General features: G+C 44.9%; 1 protein-coding gene across 4 annotated transcripts in view; it reads right to left on the bottom strand.

The window, feature by feature from the left end:
- The window catches only part of LSM11 (LSM11, U7 small nuclear RNA associated), a 770,814-nt gene that overhangs the window by 446,006 nt on the left and 304,952 nt on the right, over positions 1 to 19,856 (bottom strand). For all 4 annotated transcript variants that reach the window (XR_004318853.1, XR_004318856.1, XR_004318855.1 and 1 more), the window contains exon 9: positions 2,814 to 2,953. The gene's annotated coding sequence lies outside the window, so the exon portion shown is untranslated. The remainder of the gene's footprint in view (positions 1 to 2,813; positions 2,954 to 19,856) is intronic.

The following is a 19,856-nucleotide window of genomic DNA, read 5'->3' as shown; positions in this document are numbered from 1 at the left end:
AACTGGCAACCAACACAATTTTGACAAAGTGAACTTCTTTCTCTTATAAGCATTCCTCCAATCTCCAGACAATACCCCCTCATTCCTCCCACATTAACTAACACACACAACTTTCTTCCTCCCACCTCCTCCGGCCCACACGTCTTCTCTCCAGAACGTATCACATAATTGTGAAGCCTAATTATCAAATAATGCTTAAGCCTTTGGGAGCAAGATAGGGGGTTCTAGAAATGTTTTTAAAAGTCCCCAGGCTGCAGTAGAAACGTGATTAACTGAAACAAAAATGCCTGGTGAAAAGTTTCAAAACTAAAGTCAGTTTAAAAAAATGTTTATGTATATATATACACACACACATGTATTACACACATGTACATGCAATGTTTTAATATTTATTGTATTATATATAATATGTATTTGTATATATACATATGTGTCTATATTCATGTGTGTGTATATATATATTTATATATATATACACATATATAATGTATTCATTTTTTAATAGGGTCACAGAGATTCTCTGATATTCTAGGGCAAGTCTCTTAAAGAGAGAAACAATTGGAAGTTGATCTATCCTTTTCCTGGTACTGGGATATCCACCATGGATTTCTGTCCACCCCTTCCTCCCCTGAGACAGGATCCCTCAGCTGGCTCCAGAGGGAGGGAGGAGAAGGCTACCCCTTATAAGAGGGAAGGGGAAAGCAATTCTGGGCTATATAATTCTCTTCTTGGCCCGAACATGAGCAGACAGGGCCTGACAGATGTAGTCTTTATCACGGAACAAAACAGAGTCACAGCAATGTGCCGCACACGTGAATGCCACATTTTATGAAGCTCCGAGTTCACGACATGCTGAGGTCTACCAGGAGAGAGAACTTCTTGCCCGCTCCGTTCCAGGCACAGGCATTGGCTTTACACCTGCATCCTCAGAGAGGAAGAAACAGCAGCCGTGGATAGAACTGTATGGGGACCAAGTCCTCAGCTGTGATGTGTAGAGAAGTTAAAAATAGCACCCTGGCTGGTCGGATTTCAACTGTCCTGGGAACCTGAGCAGTTACAGAGCAGAAGGGGCTGGGGGTGGAGGGCGAGGAAGGAGCCGAAGGAAGTGTGCATAATAACTCAGCTTGGCCTATCATCCGAAGAGCTGCAGGGCAGAGAAGAGGCTCCTCACTCTTCCTTCAGTAGAAACCAAGCCCAGGATGCTGATTCTGTGCACGGCAAGCCCTCCAGCGAGAAAGAGAGCCCATGCATGAACCCTGAGTCGGGAAGGCCAGGAGGCTTCATTCTGAGAATCAGTTCACAGACGAGCATTCCATGAGGATCAGCACTGGAGAAGATGGTATCCATGACCTCCAGGGACTCACTTTCTAACTGAAGAACAAGTTCTACCGATTGTCTTTACCTCATGCCCCACAGAGACTTCCTACCTCATGCAAGGGACTCAGGCATGAATGGGGATTCTGAGCAAGAGACAGTCAGAATCTATAGGGTACACTCTCCCCCACCCCAGATTACTGGGCAAGGCCTGACTCAGCTATCATTGGGACTAATATCACCTCTTAATTTGCACTCTTTCCTATGATGCAATGCGGTGCCAGCCGAATTAGATACAGTTACTACCAGGGTGTGACGCAGTCCTTACAGTCATAGAAGAATCACAACACATCTTCTCAGATCCCTTTTTCTTTGGGTGCAGGGAAGTAGGGTAGAGAGGTTATTCTTACAGGTTAGTGAGCATAAATGTAGAGTAAACCAGAAAATTCAAACATTTAAAGAAAATGTTAAGGTAAAACATTAGTCCTCAAAGAAATTGCAGGCTTTCAGGAGACTGTTTCAAGTTTCAGCCCTATCACTTCAACCTGTCAATGAGTTTACTTCTCTCTGTTACTAGGGATTTTTTTGTAAAAAAAAAAATTTATGCATATGGTAGGTTAAATAGTGGCCCCCTCAAAGATAGCCATGTCCTAATCCCCAGATCCTGTTAACCTTACCTTACATGGCAAAAGAGACTTTTCAGCTGTGATTAAGTGAAGGATTTTGAGATGGGGAGATTAGCCTGGATTATCCAGGTGGACCCTATGTGTAATCACAACTGTTCTTATAAGAGGAATGCAGAGGGAGACTTGGCTACAGAGAGGAGAAGGTGATGCGACGATGGAGGCAGAGATTGGAGTGATATGAGTTGAAGATGGAACAAAGGGCCACAAACAAAGAAATACTAATGGCTAGAAGCTAAAATGGGCAAGGAAGCAAATTCTGCCCCCAGATCCTCATAAGAAATCCTGCCAACACTTGATTTTGAAACCCTGCCAACACTCAATTTTAACTCACCTTGATTTTAACCCATTTTAGACTTCTGACCTCCAGAAATGTAAGAGAATACATTTGCACTGTTTTAAGCCACTAGATTTGTAATTAGTTCATTCCAGTAGCAGTAGGAAACTAGCATCAAAGTCCAGGTCATGTGGACCAGCAACTTCACACTATTATAATGAATGATTTTGCTTCAAACTATATAGAACATAGGATGTTGAGGGATACTTATTTTACCTCTTCTCCTTTAAAAATTACTCTGTTAAGCCACAAACATGTTTTGCTCACACTAGCTTCCATACATTTGCTCATATTGTTCTCCCTGCCTCAAGAGCCACCCTCATCCTTTCTACTTTAGGTTCTGTCGTGAAACAAATAAATGAAATCTTACTAAACTTATATGCTTGATGAAAGTGAGATTTTCCTGTTCTTGACAGGATTTAGTAGTTGGAAAAGGCAAAGAAAGGATTTCTAATCCCATAAAGGTAGGAGGTTCTTACCTCCAGTGCCCGGCTCAGATTTTTAGGCTGTATGATCCAAGAAGTCTCAGGGCACCAAACTGTCTCTCCTACTGGCTTGCTGTTGTACTGTAAACGCATACCGTTCTTTGGAGACCATAGTTCAGTTTCTCCAATGCTGCCTAATAAAATGAAAACAATATGAAAAAAAAAAATTCAGTCATGACCTCAGATCATACATCATCAGTTTTTAAACAGACACACATTTGCCCAGACCTCTTATGAATTATCAAGAAATCCAAACAATTGGAACATACATTAAAGAGTTAACTGGAAGACAGGCAAAGAAGATCCAATACACAACTAGTAGGAGACCCTGAAGAAGAAAGCAAAGGAATCACAAGAGGAGAACAACAAACAAAAACCCAGAACTGCAATTCAATAAAGCTTTCCCAGTACAAAAAATGATATGAACTATTGAAAAAATACGCCAGGTATCTGAGAATACTGACCCAGAATGACCAAAACTAAGACATAGTCCAAAAGAATTCTTAAATTTAAGTATTTTAAAGAAAAAGAAAAAATCTGGATATCCAGGCAAAAGGAGCCTAGATAACCTATAAGAGAAATCAAATTAAATTATTCTCTGATTTTTTTTCTTTGACAGCTAAGCTTTTTGCCAGAAGAAATTAGAGTAATGTATTTAAGATATTCATGGAGAGAAAATGTGAGCTAAGGATTTTTTATCCAGGAAATCACACAAACTGCTAATAACATGCAAAGACTCAGAGAATATTATTCCCATGAGCCCTTCCTAAGGAGTCTACTAGAGAGCAAGTTTCAGACAGGTATTGCTGGTGAATATTAGATATATAGTTACTTGTAGATAAAAGACTAAATGAGGGTTAAAAGGTAGCGACTCAAGTATGTAATGGCTATATGATTTAAAATGCAAAAATGCTACAACTATAAAAGATGAGGAGATGATTAGCATATGCAAAGAAATGTCTTATCTGCTCTCAGTAATAATAATGTCAGTGATAGGACAAGTATTATTACTCTGAGAATGTTATACATGTAAAGTAGGGAAAAAAGCAAATGCTAATAATGGGATATTCTAATTCTACCATCCCCTGCAACTTCAAGGGTTTTCTGGTGAAAGGAGCTACTAAGGCAAAACAGAAGATGTTAAGCAAACATCCTGTAGATATGAATCTGAATTAGAAATATTAATATGAACTCATGAGGTATTTATTTATTCCAGCTCCTTCCATTAAAAATGATTTAGAAACAGAAGTTAACCAGGTAGCTGTAAACATCTCTAGCACTCAGATTTGATCTTCAAATGACATATCCCATTGAGCTAAACCAGGATTTCTCGGAGAAAAGGCTAGTTCCAGGTCTGTAGCATGAAAGAGCCATGAGTTTGGAACATCTTGACATGCAGTTAGAAGGAAGCTGTCAAAAACAACGAGGGTCATGTCAGAAGAATTCAGGAAGCACCTTGAAGAGTTTTCCACTGCCCAAAGATTTAAGCTGTGCAGTAGACTGAAACTCATCAAATATATATAAATCCAAGAATTCATGACATGTACTTTAAAAATAATAATTGGTCAACTTCTGAGGAAACAATGATCCAATTGCTATCTTGAAAAATGGGCAAATAAAAGGAAATAATCAAACGTTATCCTATATGAAATGTAGTACTCTGTAACAAAATAGCAGATGAAAGTAAGTCTCTCTTTTTACTTTTAAAATTTATCCCAGGTAACAAAAACAAGATATGGCACTAAAATATTACTATTTTTCAACTCCCAATGAATTAATGAATGTAGACCTTGAGCATCTGCTTTAACTAATATCAAAAAAAAAAAATAGTGTATATCAGACACAAGACATAACACCACCTATAAGCTTGTTAAAGGAATTGAACCTGTGTCAGATCAAGCCTCTTGATCTCGCTCCTAATTCAAAGGAAATACAGAAGATGCAGGAACACATTGAACTGCAACCTGAGTGAGCAGTCAGAAAATCTGACTGTTGGAAACATGACAAGTCCAATGGCCCAGATTTGTCTACCAATAAATCGTAAGGGGAAAAAAAGAGACAGGAGGGGAACCTATAGATTAAAAGAGACCTAAAAAGCATTTCAAGTTAAAAAATATATGGGCAAGGCTAAACCGTCGGGTTGAGGGATGCACACTTGAGTGATAAAACCGTAAATAAATGCAAGGAAGTGATTACTATAAAAGTCAGGGTAGTGGTTACTTCTGGAGGTAGGGAGGAATTGGAATGAGGCACATGGAGGAGTTTTCAGGAGTGGCTGGCAATTCCATTTCTTGATTTGAATGGTAGTTATAAGGATATTCACTGTATGATAATTAACTAAGTCACACATCTGTTTGGTTTAGTTTACTATACCTGTGTTTAATTTTACAATAAAAGTTTTTTAAAAATAGTTAACTGCAATGGTTTTGCTCTCTGGGTTAACTATTTGGCCTTGATTGGATGGATAAGAAATTCTCACCAAAGCAAGGGCTCCTTTGATTTCTGAAGGAACCAGAACATAATAACTAGTGTCCAGCCATGATCACTGAATTTAGCACAGAGTAGAGCTCATTAAACTCTTGTTGCATGAATCTATGAACCAGCGAGTCAGTAAATAATACAAACTCCATACTGCACAGTTCTACCAGATGTCCCTCCCAGCTAGAACAGTCTTAAGGAGCTCTCTATTACCTGTAGACAATGCTCATACTTCTCAGCTTCAAATTCCAGCCTCTTTTCCAGAAACCAGTCCCAATCAATCTTTCTAGTCTTACTACTCAACCCTCCAGTCCAGCCAAACAGATCTACATTTAGAATTCTATCCCCCATCTTTTCCCATTTCCCCTGTCCCCATGCCTTCTCTGGCAGCTCTCCCCTTTCTTTCTATTCACACAAATTCTACTCATCCTTTAAGGCACGGTTCTATTTCCATTTCTTCTCTAAAGTCAGTCCTTATTACTCTGCCCCACTGTGTTTTCTCTTTCCTTTGAACTTTAACAATCCTTATTATCACTACTGGACACTTGGCCCTTGTTTGCATTGGTATTGTGAGAGAACTTTTTACCTTTTTTTGTTTTGGGTCTGCAAATATACTCTATGCTCTTTAAGTCTGGAACTGTGACTGACATACAGTTCAGTTAAATTTTTTTAATTATTATAGAAAGCCTACCACCACATTTTGTGCACGAGAGGCTCTCAATCAATATTTGTCAATTGGCTGGTGGTGGATGGGTGGATGAATGGATGGATAGACAGAAGAAAGGATCAAATTATTATACACTTGAGAGCATTCAATGGGCACTAACAGATCTAAAACATGTAAATTTATATTTAATAGGGACAGAATTATGGGGCTCTGTTTGATCCTGGTAAAGATCCTGGCCAGAGGATCTCTGGTCAACTATGGGCGGATATAGATAGGACACTGAGAATGAATAGAAGGAATAACTGAGAAATTTTCTTTCAGTTTTGTCCACATCTGAATCTATCTGTGGCAGGGCACACACTTAAATACTGTAACTTCAAGCAAAATTTTCAAGAGTCCCACTCCATAATTTTTTTTTAAATCTCTGTGCAAAAATCACTTACGGCAAGTTTGGGTTAGGCAGGACAATGGGTTGGGTTGGGTAAGAGCTCTTTTTGTCCTAAAATCGAAGTATGAGCAATTACCATGAAAAATGAGAGGCTCAACCCTTCAGTTAAAAAGGTGACATCTGCATAAAGAAGGAAAGGGAAGGTCCCTGAAATGTGTCAGCTGCCCCAGAGAGCTCTGAGCTGAAAGAAACCCATTTTGGTCAGAATGCCAGGCTAGTGAGTGGCACGGTGCCCAGGGCCTGCTTCTTCTGGTTCCCTCCTTCCAGCCAACCATGGGCCTGCCCTCCTTTTAGAGGAATGGTTCCAGGGAGAAATCTTCAAGGACCAGACAGATTGAAAAGGATAAGTGTATGAGAATCTGTTTGCTGAGATGTCAGCAAATATAAATACACAGAATTAGAGGTGGAAAGGATGGGGACCTCCAGAATCTACACACTTCTCTCCCTTCTTGTTCAAGCATTTTCCTTCCAAGATAGCCGGTAAAGAAGAGAAAGGCTCTAACACAGACTGGATGCCTCCTGTGTCATGAAAACTGCTTCAGCTGCTTTTATACAGGTAATTTTATTTAAACCTCCCCTTCAAATTTCAAGGAAAGGGTTGTCTTCCCTGTTTTACTGATGACACAAACCAATATTCAAAGAGATTAAGACTTGGCCAAGATTACACACTTAGTAAGTGTCAAAACCAGGATTCAAACTCTTGTTTCTTTTTCCTCTGAAGCCCTGCCCACCACACCACTAGCAGAAACAGAATCTCAGAATCTTTTAGCTGGAAGATGACCTCACCATCATGCCCATTTCACAGATGAAGAACCTGAGGCCAGTAAGGAAAAGCAATTTGCCCAATGACCTGCAACGACCCAGGCCTTCTGGTTTCCAGATAGGAGCTCTCAATGACTTGTGTCCACCAGGGTCCTATAAGAATGGTGCATTCAAATAGGGGCATTAGAAGGGAGCATAATGAAGGGACTGTTAGATGCAAGGGCACATTTAAAGGAAGCCAGCAAAGGCTGGTGAACTATTCCAGTTGTAGCAGCTGCGGGGGAACCAGGATCACCCCTGTGCCTTAAGGGATAAGGCCAGGACCCCAAACCCAAAGAAACTTGTAGCTGAGACTGAAGCTGTAGCTGTAGGAGAGCCCTGAACTTCCATAGAGAAAGCTACTGCCTGCCTGCTGATGAGTGGGGAGGGTGTTCAGGTAATAATTCCCCACCCTCTCTCTCTCTCCTCCAGCCTACTGGTGCCTTCCATAAGCTGGACCCTACGGAAAGCCAGAAAATAAGGAATTCCCAGGATGTGACTTCCAGGGGTCAGAGCAAGACGAAGCAAGGAGGAGAACGGACCGAGAGGGGGAAGGAAGATTTTGAACACACTGCTACTTAGGGATGCTTCTTGGAACCTCGGTCCTTAGGAAGAGTCCTGCCTCAGCAGCTCAAAGACAAGAACCATGTAAGTGCCCCTCCTAGTCAATGCGGGGCCAAGAAGACTTGGCATGGGGAAGTACCAGGCAGCTAACAGCACACAGCTAGATTCTCACTGCCCAGTTCAAGGGTATTAGCCTGATCTGGTGAGCCGGTCTGTGATAAAGGGAACAGAAGCCCTGGTCTCACCTCCTCAGGATCAAAGGCATGACCTTGGGACTTTGCTGCTTTGGTAGTAGAGTCAGCACCGGTGTCCACGGGGAGAGCCACCTGGGCTTCAGGTGAGCCTTTGTGGGTATTTAAGAATTAAAAATAGGAAGAGGTGGGGTTGGGACTAGGTGCATGTGAGAGCATATGTGCTGGTTACCAGTGCTTGGAAGTCAGTGCCACTTCGAAAATGAAGACAGTCCTCTGGCTTCTTGGCCTGTTGGTTCAGATCAAGTGTAGTATGTGTTCTTGTCAGTTCAAAAGAAAGACAATCCCTAAATGAAGGCAGTTTAGGCATCCTGAAAAGGCACAACCCTCATCTCTCTGCCTTTACGCAGAGATCTTTGATCTTACATCTCTCCCTCGGCATGTACGCACGTGTACACACAGGCGCACACGCACACGCGCACGCACACACGCACGTCAGGTCTCCCAGGCCCCTCTCGGCCTCCCATCCCTTCCTGAAGTTTCAACCTTCGCTTCCACTGAGCCCCCCTCCTCTGCCTGATTTGGCCATATTTCCTATTTGGTTTAAATCAACAGTCTGATTTTTATCAACAATTATGCTTTTTGGAGGTTTATTTCTTCAAGCAGACTGGGCTCCCCCTTTGCTATAAAGTTAATTTTATGTTCTTTGTTCACTTTCCTAATCCGCAAATTACATCCTCCTCTTCCCTGATTACTTACTATTGGGAAAACAGCCCCTTTTTGCTTCCAGTTTGAATATTCTCTGCCTTATCTGGATGACCCTGATCTCTCTCCTCTCAAATGGCCTCTCAAGGCAGCAGTAAACCCGGCAGGGCGCAGCGTGCCCGCCAGCACAAACCCCGCGCCGCGGCCGGCCGCGAGCCGGCCAGGCCTGCGTGCCTTGCTCCTCCGCTGGTCTGGTTTTTTCCCTCCCCCTAGTCCTTTTTCTCAGAGTGTGGGAAGAGGCTCAGTTGCAGCAGGGAGGATCAGAAATTCTGGGATCCACTCCATGCTCTCAAAAAGTCCTACTGGGAAGACGGAGAACTTCCGACACTCAAAGAAACAAAGGACAAATGCTTCGGAGGCTGACATTTGGCTGATACCGCGTGAAAAATGACCTGACTCTTTTGTTGGAAATGCCTGGAGGGGGAGGGGCCGCAAAGGGAAGAGAGATCACTGGGAATGAGGGGAAAATAGAATCAGTTCTTACATGATCAGGATTTTTAAAGAGGATGCGGAGAGATGACCTGGCTGTCAGAAATGTCAAAGAGAATTAAGCGTGTTTGTAACTGCACAGAGGGAAGGGAGAAAGGGAGATGGGGAAGGAGGAAGAAATTGACAAAAAATAAAAAAGAGGGAGTTGGAAGGGGATCTTAGCAAACCTTGTTCTTTCTGAATGAGAACACTGGGGTCCCAAAACCAGACCCCAAGGTCTAACAACAGCAAAAGGGTGAGGATATGGATGATAATAATAATAAGGGCAAGTGGTATTTTCTTCCTGTTACTTATCAGACCAGTTCACCCTCTTACTGTGGTTTAGCCTATGCCATTTCCATCTCTCGGCTTCTAGGTTCTTAATGACAAAAATAATACAATAAAATTAATACTATATAAAATAAAATATTAATAATAATGTGATAGTACAATAAAATAAACAATAAATAAAGTAAAAATAATAAACCCTAATATTTACTCTGTGTTGTGCACCAGGCACTGTCTAAATGCCTTACATGTCTTATCACATTTAATCCTCAAAAAAAAAAAAAATTCCAGGATGTAAGTATAATTATCATCTACATTTTACAAGTAGGAAAAGTGAGACACACAGAGGTTGATGACTTGGTGACGGTTACAGGTAGAAAGATGAAGCGAGGATTCAACCAGGTCTGTCTCCTGAGCCACATTCAAAAAATCCCTGTGGAATGAATATGTGACTCTTAAATTTGTCTGTTACTCACACAAAAACCTCACTCCAGTTTTAGTCCCAGTGCTCTAATTTTCTGGGGGACATTGTACTTTTTTCTCCAAACCCCACTGGACTTCCCAGTTTCTGGGGCAGAGTCTTCTCCTGATACCCTAGGCTGCGCCAGAGGTAGGGTGACTCTGGGAAGGGCTAAACTAAACAGGAAGCAGTCCAGGCTTTGCAGACCACTTACTTTCTCTGTGACATGTTCTTTGTTTTTTAGAACCCTCCAAAAATGTAAAACATCATTCTTAGCTTGAGAGCGCCCTCTGACCCCTGTTCTAGGCCCCCACACCTTGGAGTCATGCTTAAAATGTCCCTCTCTCACCACTTGTCCATCCAGTCATTGGGTGGGCTGCCTCTCAAAATCCCCTTTACATTTTTTTCAGCACCTCCATCCCTGATCCAGGCACCCACTATCTCAAGCATGCTCTGGTCACCAAAATGGTCTCCCCTACTCCCCAAAGCAGCCCACATGTCACTGCTGGATCTGTTTTCACAAACAGTGATTCGCACGGATCATTTCCCTGCTAAAACACCTTCAGATCTAAGCCCCTTAGTCTGCAGTCAAGGGCTGAGCCCCCAAATACACATATACACACAGAGTTATCTGGTCTTTAATGATAATACAAATAACAGCTAACGTTTAATGAGCATCAGTATGATCCGCTAGCCCCACTGACCATCTCATTTAAGCCTCATCAGGACCCTGTGAGATAGGTATGATTATGAGCCCAATTTTACAGAGGAGTAACTGAGGCTCAGAGAGACAAAGAAACATATGCTAGTTTACACAGCAAAATGATAAAACTGGGAACGAAATTGTGGCCATCAGACTTCAGGGTCCCTTCCCTTAACCTCCATCCTGTATCACCTTCAACATGTCTCCCCCTCTGCCCCACCAGAGCTTCTGCACCAGTCCCACCAACAAACATCCTCCGAGGAACCAGTGAGTCAAGGGACAGGTCACCCTTCCGGATACACATCTCAGCTCTCGGCCTGCAAAGGGAAATGATTGCCCTGGAAGAGAAGCTGGTGCCTCTGAACTCAGAGCACCATAAATCGAGTGGGGATGACCTTAGGTGTGGACAGTGGGTTCCATCTGATGTCCCCAAAAGCAGGCTGCCAGCCAACAAGTGGGCAGCGCAGAGCAGCTGCATTTCAAAGCAGCAGACCAGGGCAAGCTACCAACGTGTGGACACAACCACTCCACAATTTGCTTAAAAGCCACACTGTGTTTCCTGAACAATGGCTGCAGGCCAAAATACACACATTCCGGTTTTTACGACTATAAGGTAAGCATTCTTTTAATGGCTCTTTCCCTGTTCCCTCACTCTCTACTGTGCTGTGTTTTGCTTGTTCCATCTCCTCGGGTTTTTTTCTCCCTTCCCAGATCTGCTCTCTGCCTCCCTTGCTTCCACCCTCCTGCTTCAGAGCTTGCTTGCCACTATCTCCTGCCTTCCTTTTCGGCAACCTCCCCATCACAGTGGTTCTCCCCTGCTTTTGGGCCCCTGGTCAGGTTTTCACTAATTACTAGACTTCCTCTCCCTCTGTTTTCCTGTTTTCCTGTTTGCCTGGCAGAGCCTCCTTCCCCTGCCTTTTAAGTTTCCTGGCTTTAGCAAGGACTTGAAAGCTCCACTCAGGCTTCCTGGTCTTCTCATTTCCCACACTGGTCCATCCTTTCTCCTCCACCGTGGCTCCCCTGCGTGGCCCTTTCCTTTCTTTCTGGACACCTGGTCCCATGAATCCCTCCCACCCCTCCCCATCCCCTTCACCCTTCACCTCTGTTCTTTGTTCCCTTGTCTCCTGCCTTTCCTCAACCCTCCCATCCCTCCTCTTAGGTCCCCTCCTGGTTTCCATCCCCCCCCCCCCTTATCTTTGTTTTCCTTCCTTCTGGCTGCTGATAGAGTGGGAGCAGTTGCAGGCTGCATCCCTGATTGCACATGCAGACACGGAGCAAGCATGTCAGTCTAACACTAACGTTGCCCGGGGAAAGGGAGTCTCAGACCCTACAAGCAATTTACCCCTGCAGTTTGAAGCTGAGCTAGAAGGCTTCAGAGCAAAGCCACGAGGAGTCTGAGGCGTCCGGCTAGGCAGGCCGCATGGATAAAGGACTGACTGTTTCTTCTTCCCCCTGATCTCGTTTAAGTCAAAGCCAAAGACTGGGGCTGGGACAGGTCATTTGTAAGTTGTAGCCTTGAGGAGGGACCTCAGTGATCTTCCCCGCTCACACACACACACACCACACACACAAACACACATTTTTTTATTCGTTTTTGTTCAGAGCAAAAGGCCCTGTGACTTTTCAGGTGTAGTGTGTAAAACACCCACACTGCAAAATGAGAATGATACACAGAACGAGAACCACCACAAAAGGGGATGCTGCTGCTGGGGAGAGGGCTGTCGTCCATCCCCTCTGCCTCTTGCCCATCCGTTCTTTTCAACTTCAGCAGTTCCTGTTTCCTTGACTGAGCCCCGTTCGAGCAGATCTGGGTCTTTCCTTAGAGGACAGCGCCATCTAGCAGGTGAAATGCCAAACCCTTAGCTGAGAGCCGAGAAGGAAAGCAGCCTCCCTGGACCCCAACCAGTTCCTAACTTCCCCAACTCTCAGCTGGTCCAACTCCCACTGGCCTGAAATAGCGATTTAACTCTTTAACCTTTGCTAGAGATTTAAGTCCGTTTCCAATCACCTCTGCTTCAGCGCCTGATTGAGTTTCAGTTTGTGGCCTTAGTTTCTAGAAATGGCAACAAAGTTCTTGGTGAGCCAACAGGCTCTGCCTGACGGCAGAGAGCTCCAGGTGACTTTTCCAAAGCAAAATGAAAAAGAACATTGTAAAGCCATCTGAATGGCTGAGGCCGCCTCTGGAACTCTGTAGCAATATTTGATTCTCTCCTTTTTCTATCATTTCATTGCCTTCCTTCCTTCCACATTTATTGAGTGCCTGCTGTGGACCTGGCACGATGCTAAGTTAATTAAGAGACAGCACCTCTCTCCAGAGTCCCACAGTCCAATGGACTCAGATGTTAGGCTCTTGGGTTTGCAGAACCTCTGATGTGGGACGGGGTCTTTGTAATTCTAGCTGTGCTAAGGGTGCAGGGGATGGAGGAGAGAGACAGGCCCAAGACCCGCCACCTCGACCTCTGTCCAAACAGCTTCGTGTTCATCTGGGTTTTACTTCTTAAGTTTCTGCCTAAAATTTTGTTTGAATAAACTATTTTCTATTGATGTATAGTTGATATACAATGTTGTGTCAGTCTGTGGTGTACAGCATAGTGATTCAGTTATACACACACATAAATACATATTATTTTTCATATTTTTTTCCATTCTAGGTTACTACAAGATGTTGAATATAGTTCTCTGTGCTATACAGAATAAAACTGTTCTTTATCTGTTTTATATATAGTAGTCAGTACCTGAATAAAGTATTCTGAAGCTTAAGAAGGATTTTGAAGACATCGACTCCAATCTCACTCTACAGATGAGAGCATGGGATCCAGGGAAGTTTAAGGACTCACCCAAGGCCAGAGAATTAGGGAAATAGCTCTCCAGCTTCTACTTTCTTGGCTCCTGGACAATAAAACCCCACCAGGTCTTTAAGACCAGGCTTCTACAACGGGAATGAGAGCAAAGTGAACTGCTCTGATTATTTCGTACTTCTGTTTGCTTTTCTCCTACCAGATTCCATGTAGGCAAGGATGGCAACTGAGTCTGCCAGAGCTGCCGGAACAAAATACCCCAGAGTGGGTGGCTTCAGCAACAGAGATCTATTATAGTCCTGGGGGCTGGAAGTCCAAGGTCAAGGTGGTGACCTCTTCTGTATGGCACCTTGGGAAGCTGAGGGAAGGACCTGTTCCAAGCACCCCCCTCGGCTTGTTGGTTAACCTCTCTTCCCTGCATCTTCATATCGTCTTCCCTCTGTACGTGTTTCTGTCCAAGTTTTCTCTTCTTATAAGGATACCAGTCATATGAGATCAGGGCTCTTCCTAATGACCTCCTTTCAGCTTAACCACCTCTGTAAAGACCCTGTCCCCAGATACATTCCGAGGTACTAGGCTTGGGACTTCAAGGCGAATAGTTTGGAGGGACAAAATTCAGCCCATAACAGATGGCAACTAGTTTTTATTTTCCTTGCAAATTTTGATCAATTGGTAGTGGCTCCTTAGACTCCCCACCCCGCTGCCAAAAAGGACGAAAAGCATTCTGGGACTGAGTCCACGGGGAGTCCACGTTGTCAGGGTCAGCTACAGGCATGGGAGTGGGAAGTGTCAGCTTGGCTGTCAGATGGCTGCCTTTGGTGACCTTGGGCATGTAGACACTGCCTCCTAGAAGCAAGGGACATACATATCTTGACATACCAAAGCACTGCAAAGCCAGACTTCCGAAAGAAGGTCCATGGCCCTCATGTGGCCTTGACACTGAGATCCAAGGAGGTTGTGCCTCGCCTAGGATCACTCAGCTCCTTGGTGGCAACATCAAAACCAGAACTTGACTTCGTATCTTTAATCTAGTGACCTTTCCAAGACCTGGGTTGCCCCTACTGATGTCCAATAAAAACCAGAAGTCCCTATATTTCCCAAGCAGGATTCAAGTCCCCCACTCCCTAGGACCCAGGAAAGAATCATGTCAAGAGAACTAAGCTAAAAGGTGAAGGTTCTGGTTGGAGTCTATGGCCAACTCCATATTGCTTGGACCACGAAGTACTAAAGGATTCCAAGGCTGCATCTAGGCTTTTCCGGAGAGAACACTGCCATCAATTAGTGATGTCTGCCATTGCTATGGGCACAGGATTGGGGAGGGGGAAGATGGATATTATATATTTGCTGGGTTAGATTATCTCTAAAGTCCCTTCCAATCCTGAGACTGTGATGAGAGCCGTGGGTAGGAGCCATGAACTTAACTAGAAAGCTGGGGTCAGAGACATGCTGTGTCGATCCCAGGATCCCCACACACAGTCACGGACCTGCTCCAAGGGCTTTTAGCAGAAGTCCCTTCTTTGTAGCCTCCTGACTCAGAAGCTCCAACTATCCATTGTATATGCATCCTTAGTTCCAGTCCCCCTGATGTCATCACTGGTGTTTCCCCAGGTAGAAATTTCCCCCCTGGGAGTCAGTTGATGACACCCCGCTCTGAGTCCTGGCTGAACTCTGGCAACTTCCTGTTACCTGATGCAGCAATAGGCAAGAAGTGCTTCCCTTAGCTGCTGCAGGCCAGGGGGCATGCAAAGGTCAGCTGACTCATGGTCCATGCAAAAGGTCAACTACAAGAGAACAGATACCATTTCTCAAAGGCTTTCCAACATGCACAGCCTTACATGTGGCTGACCCACGGGGCTGCTCAGGGAGAGGCACGCTGGGGAAGTTGAGGATATTTGCCTCTTAACTTCATACAGAGGCCATAAGCTTGTTTAGGTTCCTCTGTTCCAACTCAGCTCACAATTCTCCAGCTCCCTCTTACTTCTCCCTCTTGGCAGGCGTGCCTGGACCAGCTTCTGGGAAACTTTGGGATAGGTATGTACCACCTGGAGGAAAAAGCTCCACGTGAATGGGTAGGAGAGAACCCGGAACTGCTTGAGAGCTCAGCTCTGGAGATGATAAGATCTAGATTTAAATCACAGTCTAGCCACTTTCTAGCTGTGTGACCTCAGACAAGTTACTTAATGTCTCAAAACCTCAGTATTCCCATCCAGAAGCTGGGGACAATAATAGTACCTAGCTCATAGGGGTGTTGTAAGGATTAAATGGGATCATAGTTACTGGTACTATTATTAGTGTTATTAATTCAACAAGTATTCAGGCAGCATTTACTCTGAACTCCTAGGGACACAAACACGTAAAAGACATTGTCTTTACTTGGCAAAGTTTGTGGTAAATTACAATTCAGTTACAGTATGATCTCAAGTGCCTAATCAGACATTGGTCCAAAATACAAGGCAGGAAGGGTTAATTCAGCCTGGGGAGTTGGAGAATTTCCTTTACATAGTCAATAACTTTTGAGTGGGACCTTGAGGAAGGAGTAAGATTTTACTGCAAGTTCTCACCAAGGGATCAACATACACCAGAGGAACAAAGCCTATTGTGGGAACTTTTAGTATGGGCTGTGCCTGGAGACAGTAACGTCCCTGGATTTATTTCCTCGGGTCCAGGAGGGAGCAGCCCTAGAAGTCAGGAGATCTGACCTAACCAAGACACCCTACTTCTCCGTGCCTCAATTTCTTCAAATGTCAAATGAGACTGACTTCCCACAGAGTTTCCTTAAGACTTGAAATTTTAAGTAAGAGCTGTGTGAAAGCTTTGGGAAATTGAAAGGGCTATTCATGCAAATAATAAAAACAGTAACAAATGTTAACTAACCATTTACTACCTGCCTGGCACTGTGACAGGTGCTTACAAGCACTGTCTTATCACAACTCGCATTACTGTTGCCACTTTACAGATGAGGAAACCTACTGGGAAGAGAGGTAACTTGCTTAAGGTAACACAACAAATGTTGATGTGTAAGTGAGGGAAAGGGCCAGTGCTCCTTGTCCCCACCCTTAGACGAGCTAGAACTGTTGCTAGTAATCATGTGTCTGGAGACACCAAACAACACCGTGCCTAGAACTAGACTTGGAGTGCAAGACAGTGCCCTGCTGAAGCCCAGCTTGCCAGCCTCTCAAGAGGTACAAGGCATTCTGGGTCCCTTAGTCCTTTACCAGGGAGGTCACAGCCACAGCACACCACTTTTTCTTTGTCCACTGGGTGCTGAGAAGCACTCAATATGCAAATGTTGAGTTTCATTGACGCACAACCCCGTCACTGCCTGGATGGGAGCAGACACAGCACAGACCACATGCCTGACTCTTTTTGCTAAGTTCCTGAGGCCATCCCTTGGCCAGAGGCACCAGTCCCACAGGACAGCCCACCGGAGGACCCAAGGATCCTGGGAAGAGCTCCCTCTCCCCTGCAGTGAGCCTTGGCAGAACAAGGTTAATGGAAAGTGGGCCCAGGGTCACCAAAGTGTCCAAGGCACAAGCAGGCAGAACCAGCTGTGAGGAGCCGAGTGGAGGCTGGTGAGGCAGCCTGTGGAGGAACCTGGGAGAGGTGCTGGGCTGCCTGGAGGCTGGGAGTACTGAGGCCTCACAGCAGGGAGGGTCAGCTCAGGGTTTCAGAGGAATCCCATCCACTGAGAAAGCTGAGAAGTAAAAACTCACGGCGCAAACATGGCATGCACGCTGCCTGCAGCTGGAGGAAAGCCCTGGTTAAAATGTCTTCTGCTTCTGAGGAACAGAAGGATGGAAGGGGGGCGGCTGCTGGTGCATAGAAGAGGGGTACAGGAGGGTGACTGTGGGTGCTGGCTGTCTATCTGTTGCAGCTCCTCCGTTCTAGCCCCACATCTAGTTTCCCTCTTTTTCCTTCTTCTCTTTCTCGTCTTCTTCCTCATCTCTCACTACTAGTTCTAGACGAGGTTCTGTGAGTACTGCCTCTATGCCAGGCACACTGCTAAGTGCTTTACATGCATCATCTTGTTTCATCCGCATAACAACCCCCTGAGGTAGGCAATGTATAAAGGTTTCATAGAGGAAGAAACTGAAGTTCAGAGAGGATTAAATAAACTGCCCAAGGTCACAGATCTGACGCAGCACCCAGATCCAAATTCTTACTCTATAGCTGGCGACCTCCGCCCTGGACCACCTGCCCGTAAAACCTCCTTGTGGAGAGGCAGCCCACCGAAGGGCTGCCTACCAGAGGCTGAGCATGGGCGAGGTTTCCTGTCCTTCAGCAGAAGTTACCAGCTCATCACTACAAATCCCTAAAGAGAACTTTCCTCCAAAGGGAGATGTTGTGAGAGCACTTGACTGTTCTCAGACAGACATATAATGAAACCTCTGCCTTCTGAGGGTTTGGGAAGGAAGCAGCCCTCTCCCAGGGGAGGGGTCAGAGAGGAGAAAGCAGGGTCAATGTTCTAGGGTGGTGAAGGGTAGGCTTTGAAGCCAGCCCTTAAGCAATGATGCTGTTGACAGCTTTATCCCTGGAAGACATGTGAGCAAGTGAGGGTGAGCCAAGAGAGCTGAAGATCCTGGTGCAACCACGACTGGGCTTGAGCTGAGGCCTCCAAGGGTGGTGCAGAAGGATGCTTTCCCGGTTATACCACGGCCAGTGAGGAACCACACCATGAGAAGGCTGACCATACTCCAGTTCCCTCCTCGGCAAGTGTCCAATAAAGACTGACCACCCTGTAGGCGAAGTAAGCAAGCCCTGGGGTTTTGGATAATTCAAGGGGTGGTAGGAGACTCTGCACTTCCTTTAATAAGGATTTCAAGGAATTAAACGGAAAAATAAGGAAAAAAAATCCTATTTGCACACTCAGGTTACTCCACAAGCAGTGACACTGCTGTGATTTTCTTTAGCGTTTCTCCCCTGGTCTTTCCATCATGTTGGCATGATATGACAAAAGAGTGGTTATCGTAACTTTCTCAAGAAATCCATAATTCACCGACAAGGATGGTTCCTCTCCCCTGACCAAGTCAGGGCCACCATATAGAGATGGACAGGCTGTGCCCTGCTCAACTCCGAGGGCTGCTGTTCACATAGACTGTGATCTGAGTGGTTTCTCCAGGCGTTATGCAATAAAGACGCACTGAACCTCACTCTCCCATTTTCTAAGAATCAGGTCAACTAACTACATCTTTCTCCACTCAGACTTCCCCAAACAGCCCAGCTGACAAGAGGTACTCCCTTTTTGGTACTCACAGTATACACTCTACAGCAAGACACTCCCTGCCTTGTGGTTACTGTTTTCATGTGAATGGCCAATCTTTCCCATCAGACTATGGTTCTTAACCTTTTAGGAGGAGTTCTGAGCACAGCCATTTAGCAAAGACATTATGTGCCCTGTTTACTATAGCATCCCCAAAAATTAGCACAGTGCCTTACACACAGCAGCATAATAAATGCCTGTTGAAGGGAAAAAAAAAAGATGATTGAGCCCTGGAAGGGTCTTGAGTGCAGGGTCAGGGTCACAGCCATTTCTGTAACCTCAGACAGTTTCCAAGACAGTAGACCCTCAACCAGCCTGGCCCTTCCAGGCCCAGCCAGAGAAGGAAATTCGCCAAGCTCCAGACGCTCCCCGTGGAAAGACACCACCCCTCCTTGGTGGGGGTTTTCGGCACTGAATGGGAAATCTGACACAATGACTTTTTTGGCTACTTAGAGTCCTAAGAATGTATGCTTCCCTTCTTTTCTGCACAAAGGAGATAGAGATGTTTGTTTAGTGAGATGAATAATGTTAATATAATAATAATAATAATTATAATCCCTTAGACAATTTTCAAATTAAACTGTCCTCCACATTTTCACATGCATGAGCTCCTCAGGTCTTCACACATCATCCAATGAAACAGACACTGCCTTCATTTTATACATCAGGAAGCTGAGGCTCAGAGAGGCCAAGTAACTTGCCCAAGTCACACTGTTTGTCCAAGGCCAGAACTGGCCCCCTGCAATTCTGTCTGTTTCTCCAGCATTCTTTTGCTGACCTCGGGCTGCCGTATAAACAATGAGTGAATCATGTATTAAATGTCTTCCGTATGCAGACGCCAGCATCCTTCAAGCTCATCTAGGCCATGCCCGAGAGTTTGTCTGCACCAAGTTAGAAAAGTTAAACAGTTCAGGAAGTGTCACCTGGCACAAACTTCCAGCTGCCAAAGGCCAGGCCGAATGTGGCCAAGGACTGCCAGGAGGGCTCTCTTAGGTCAACAATCAGCAGTATAGTGGCCCCAAATGCCCCGCCCCTCCTCCACCACCAAATACTGGCCACAGGAACACCTCAACTATACCTCCTCTCCCCCAAGAGTTGGCGAGGTGTGTCCTCACTTCTAAGCCACAAGGCATGACAGAAGTTCAG

Source organism: Camelus ferus, chromosome 3, assembly GCF_009834535.1.
Source record: "Camelus ferus isolate YT-003-E chromosome 3, BCGSAC_Cfer_1.0, whole genome shotgun sequence".
In the NCBI taxonomy this organism is placed as follows: domain Eukaryota; kingdom Metazoa; phylum Chordata; class Mammalia; order Artiodactyla; family Camelidae; genus Camelus; species Camelus ferus.
Note: the sequence above shows the minus strand (reverse complement) of the source record. Positions and strands in the feature narration are given on the sequence as shown.